This window comes from Hyaena hyaena, unplaced genomic scaffold, assembly GCF_003009895.1.
Source record: "Hyaena hyaena isolate Hyena2069 unplaced genomic scaffold, ASM300989v1 scaffold_1272, whole genome shotgun sequence".
Lineage (NCBI taxonomy): Eukaryota > Metazoa > Chordata > Mammalia > Carnivora > Hyaenidae > Hyaena > Hyaena hyaena.
This window is the reverse complement of record NW_024081903.1, coordinates 149,516-155,670: the sequence shown is the minus strand read 5'-3', so window position 1 is coordinate 155,670 and position 6,155 is coordinate 149,516.

Here is a 6,155-nt window from a genome sequence, read left to right as displayed (position 1 = left end):
CAGTGGAAGAAGAGAAATTATAAATATCAGGGTAGAAATAAACAAGATAGAATCCAATAAAACTAGTGGAGCAGTGAAACCAAGAGTTGGTTTTTTGAAATAATAAACAAAATTGACAAACCTCTATCCAGGCTTCTCAAAAAGAAAAGAGAGAGCACCTAAATAGACAAAATCATAAATGAAAATGGATTTATTAGAACCAATCCCTCAGAAACACAAGAAATTATCAGGGAATACTATGAAAAATTATATGCCACCAAACTGGACAACTTAGAAGAAATGGACAAATTCCTAAACACAAACACATTACCAAAATTCACACATGAAAAGATAGAAAACCTGAACATATCCATAACTAGTGAAGAAATTGAATCAGTTATCAAAAATCTCCCAACAACCAAGATCCCTGGGCCAGATGGCTTTCCTGGGGAATTCTACCAGACATTTAAATCTGAATTAATACCCATTCTTCTCAAGCTATTCCAAAAAAATAGAAATGGAAGGAAACTTTCCAGACTCATTCTATGAAGCCAGCATCACTTTGATTCCCAAGCCAGAGACCCATCAAAAAGGAGAACTACAGACCAATATTCTTGATGAATATGGATGCAAAACTCCTCAACAAGATTCTTGCAAATCGAATTCAATAGCACATAAAAAGAATTATCCACCATGATCAAGGTGGGATTCATTCCTGGGTTGCAAGGCTGGCACAGTATCCGCAAATCAAACAATGTGATACATCACTTTAACAAAAGAAAAGATAAGAACCATATGATCCTGTCAATAGATGCAGAAAAAGCATTTGACAAAACACAGCATCCCTTCTTAATAAAGACTCTCGAGAAACTCAGGATGGAAAGAACGTACTTAAACATCATAAAAGCCATTTATGAAAAGCCCTCAGCTAACATCATCCTCAATGGGAAAAACTGAGAGCTTTACCCCTGAGATCAGGAACACGACAGGGATGTCCACTCTCACCACTGTTGTTTCACATAGTGCTGGAAGTCCTAGCATCAGCCATCAGACAACAAAAGGAAATCAAAGGTATCCAAATTGTCAAAGAAGAAGTCAAACTTTCACTCTTCACAGACAACATGATACTCTACATAGAAAACCTGACAGACTCCACCAGAAGCCTACTAGGACTGATCAAAGAATTCAGTAAAGTCGCAGGGTACAAAATCAACGTACAGAAATCGGTTGCATTTTTATACACCAACAATGAAGCAACAGAAAGAGAAATCAAGAAACTGATCCCATTTACACTTGCACAAAAAACCATAAAATACCTTGGAATAAACCTAACCAATGATATAAGAGATCTGTATGATGAAAACTATAGAAAACTTATGAAGGAAATTGAAGAAGACACAAAGAAATGGAAAAACATTCCATTCTCATGGATTGGAAGAATAAATATAGTTAAAATGTCATTACTACCCAAGCCATCTACACATTCAATGCAATGCCAATCAAAATTGCACCAGCATTCTTCTCAAAACTAGAACAAACTATCCTTAAATTTGTATGGAACCACAAAAGACCCCGAATAGCCAAAGTAATATTGAAGAAGAAAACCAAAACGGGAGGGATCACCATCCCAGACTTTAGCCTCTACTACAAAGCTGTCATCATCAAGACAGTATAGTATTGGCACAAAAACAGACACATAGACCAATGGAATATAATAGAGAACCCAGAATTGGACCCAAAAGTATACAGCCAACAATCTTTGACAAAGCAGGAAAGAGTATCCAATGGAAAAAAGACAGCCTCTTTAACAGATGGTGCTGGGAGTACTGGACAGCAACATGCAGAAGAAAGAAACTAGATCACTTTCTCACACCATACACAAAAATAAACTCAAAATGGATAAAGGACCTGAATGTGAGACAGGAAGGCATCAAAATCCTAGAGGAGAAAGCAGGAAACACCCCCCTTGACCTCAAATGCAGCAATTTCTCAGGTTGCTAAGAAACACATTCCCAAAGGCAAGGGAATCAAGAGCAAAAATGAACTCTTGGGACCTCATCAAGATGAAAAGCTTCTGCACGGCAAAGGAAACAATCCATAAAACTAATAGGCAACCGATGGAATGGGAAAAGATAGTTGCAAATGCCATATCAGATAAAGGGCTAGTATCCAGAATCTATAAGGAGCTCACCAAACTCCACGCCCAAAAAACAAATAATCCAGTGAAGAAATGGGCAGAAGATATGAACAGACACTTCTCCAAAGAGGACATCCAGATGGCCAACAGGCACATGAAATGTGCTCAGTGTCCCTCATCATCAGGGAAATACAAATCAAAAGCACACTGAGATACCACCTCCTGCCAGTCAGAATAGCTCAAATGAATAAATCAGGAGACTATAGATGATGGTGAGGATGTGGAGAAACAGGCACCCTCCTACACTGTTGGTGGGAATGTAAACTGGTGTAGCCCTGCTGGAAATGGTGTGGAGGTTCCTCAAAAAATTAACAATACAACTACCCTATGACCCAGCAATAGCACTGATAGGAATTTACCCAAGGGATACAGGAGTGCTGATGCCTAGGGGCACATAGACCCTAATGTTCTTAGCAGCACTTTCAACAATAGATAAATCATGGAAAGAGCCTAAATGTCCATCAACTGGGGAATGGGTCAAGAAGATGTAAATGAAATCTGGCCATTTGTAGGAACGTGGATGGAACTGGAGGGTGTTTTGCTGAGTGAAATAAGTCAGGCAGAGAAAGACAGATACCATATGTTTTCACTTATAGATGGATTAGGAGGAACTTAATGGAGGACAATGGGGAAGGAGAAGGGGAAAAATAGCTGGGGAGAGGGAGGGAGGCAAATTATGAGAGACTCTTGAATACTGAGAACAAACTGAGGTCTGATGATGGTAGGGGAGAGGGGAAGGAGGGTGATGGGCATGGAGGAGGGCACCTGTTGGGATGAGCACTGGGTATTGTATGGAAACCAAGTTGACAGTCAACTATGAAATAAATTATTTTTTTAATATTTTTATTTATTTCTAGGAGAGGGAGAGAGACAGCGTGAGCAGGGGAGGGTCAGAGAGAGAGGGAGTCACAGACTCTGAAATCAGCTCCAGGCTGAGCTGGCAATCAGCACAGAGCCCGACGCGGGGCTCGAACCCACAAACCGCGAGATCATGACCTAAGCAAAAGTCGGACGCTTAACCAACTAAGCCACCCAGGCGCCCCATAAACTATGAAATAAATTAAAGTAATAAATAAAAATAGAAAAACTCTCAGGGCTTCCTTGTTAAATGTCTTATGTATAAAAAAGTTAATAATTTCCTCTTCCTAAGAGTTAGTATAAGGATTAATGCTTAATATATTTTTTGGTTGAACCGAATGAAAATTGCCAAGATTCAACTTTTTGGAACCTCAAAAATTGGCAACTTCTTTGGTTCATAGCAAAAAATGTATATAGAACATTTTGTATACAGAAAGCACTGAATAACCTCTAGATCTTGCTGTTTTCATGGGATGGCTGGTATGTTCAGCTTTCTCCTTCCACCATACCTCTCACTGCACCTCCAGAAGCTCACTGTGGAAACAGTGAATCTGCTCTGTTGTCTTCCCCACTTCTAAAAATGTTATTATTATCTCCTTTGTACAAGTTTTAGGGTAGTGATACATAGGTATTCCATGGGGGGGAGATGTGGCTAGGGGGAAGTGAGGGGAAAGTAGGGGATACTTCTGGGGTCTAAAATCTTAGCAACAGGCTGCAATCTGAGGGTGCTAAGAGGGAGAAAAATAAACTAGGTATTAAGTGAAGTGTAGTTTGGGGCTCCTTTATTTGTGAAGATGAAACCAATTCAGCAGTGGCTATTTCTATCCTTCTCTCTTCCTATTGATTCTTTCTATAACTACTATAATTACTGGCAATCCCTCTCCTTTGCAGTTTTTGTCTTGCCGATGGGAATTTTGCAGTCCAGTAAATTAATGGAGAACACTTGTGAAGAATTTAAGAGAGCCTTCCCTTATTCCCCTTTCTATAACTCTTCCTATAACTAAAGGCAATGGAAGCCTATGAAGCAACCAAAAGGAAGAAAGAATGAATATTCTATGGGGGGGAGGATAAATATGGGCCTGGGGTATCCCATTCAGGGCAGTTCTTCCCAGGTAGGGGCTCATATATGTTTATAAATGTTTTCAGTTACCTTTATTCATTTCACACCCATTTGTCATCTCCCCAAATAGACTGTCAGGAACCACATCAGATTTGTGGGTATTTTCCTCCTTCCTCTTTCATCCTGCTACTTAGTTCATTTTTCCCATACATTTAAAGCAGAAGAGTTCAACCAACTCCCAAAACCAATAAAGCATCTTATACTTTTAAAATATCTGGTTTCGAGCTCTTTGATTCTCTAATAGACAGAAAGATCCTACCCCTGCTTTATCTATTTTGATATGTCATTTCCTCTTGCTAAAGCACTTTGAAAGTGGAGCAACTGCTTCATTTCCTTCCAAGGCCATCCTCTCATACACTTGAAGACATCTATTAAGCTTGGATAGCTTCCTTTGTTGTAGCTCAATAGCCTGAACTTCATTTTTGTTCAGAGAAGCAATTTCATATCCTTTAATCTTTTCAGTTGATCTTCTCTGGATCCTTTCCAGTTTCTCCCATATATTTTTATAAATGGCAAAATTTAAACTTTGCTTCTCGAGATTCCCAGGAAAAGGTTGCATAATTAACACCCTCCCCACCCCCACCCTCTGCCCATCAAAGTTCAACTCCCCTCAGAACTACAAGTACAATGGCTTTGTTTATAGGACCTTGGGAGTGGTACAGTTTATACTTAACTCGGTTTTACCTAAGGCTTTTATAGTCCGTGCTCGAGCTCTGAAGTCTTTGGTGAAAGAGTCATCGTTAAGAATTCTGGCTTTGGGGGACACCTGGGTGGCTCAGTAGGTTAAGCGTCCGACTTCGGCTCAGGTCATGATCTCATGGTTCGTGGGTTCGAGCCCCGTGCAGGGCTCTGTGCTGACAGCTAGCTCAGAGCCTGAAGCCTGTTTCGGATTGTGTGTCTCCCTTTGTCTCTGACCCTCCCTTGCTCATGCTCTCTCTCTCTCTCTCAGAAAAAAAAAATCTGGCTTTGGAAGGATTCTGTTTTCATGACTCTGTAACTTCAGAGCTTAGGTGTAATAAATTAAAGATGGACAAATGCTTTTTTTGGAGGCAGTTTCCATGGAGAGGTCGAGTCTATATTTTTGCCCTTAAATCTGGACTGAACTGTGACTGCTTTGACCAACTGAATATGGAAGAAGTTCTAGGCTGCCTTAGTTTGGGCTGCCATGTCAAAATACACTGGGTGGCTTGAACAACACTTATTCTCGCAGTTCTGAAGTCTGGGAAGTCTAGGATCAAGATGTTGGCAGATTGTGTTCTTGGGGAAGATATTCAGGTTTGTAGACAGCCACTTTTCCCTGCATTTTCACATCGTGGGTGGAAAGACTTCTCCTGTCTGTTCCTCTTTTTTTTTTTTTTTTAATGTTAATGCTTATTTTATTTTTGAGAGAGAGAAAGACAGACTGTAAGCAGGGGAGGGGCAGAGAGACAGGGCGACCCAGAATCAGGCTCTGTGGTGTTAGCAGACCTTGGCGTGGGGCTCAAACCCACAAACTGTGAGATCATGACCTGAGCTGAAGTCAGATGCTTAACCGACTGAGCCATCCAGGCATCCCCTTCCTCTCTTTTTAAGGGTATTAATTCCATCATGAGGGCCCCACCCTTATGACTTATTCTAACCCTAATTACTCCCTCAAGGTCCCACCTCCAAATACCATTACATTCAGGATTGGGCTTAACATAAGAATTTGGGGTGGGGGACACAAACATTCAGTCCATAGGACAGACCTAACCTTTTGGAGAATGAGCAGTTACCACTTTAGTCCTCTTAGAGCCCAGAGCTAACAAGTATTATATCCAACTACCCTGTTAGAGAGAACTTGTGCAGAAGCAGCATAGGTATGGAGACAGACAGCTAGCCAAGCCTTCCAGCAGTCCATGCCAAGTTGGTAAGCATGTGAGTGAGACCATCTTGGATCCTCCAGACCAGTTCAACCACCAGCTAAATACTATGGATTGGCCATGTCAGTGCCACATGGGACAAAAACATTGTCTCACCAAG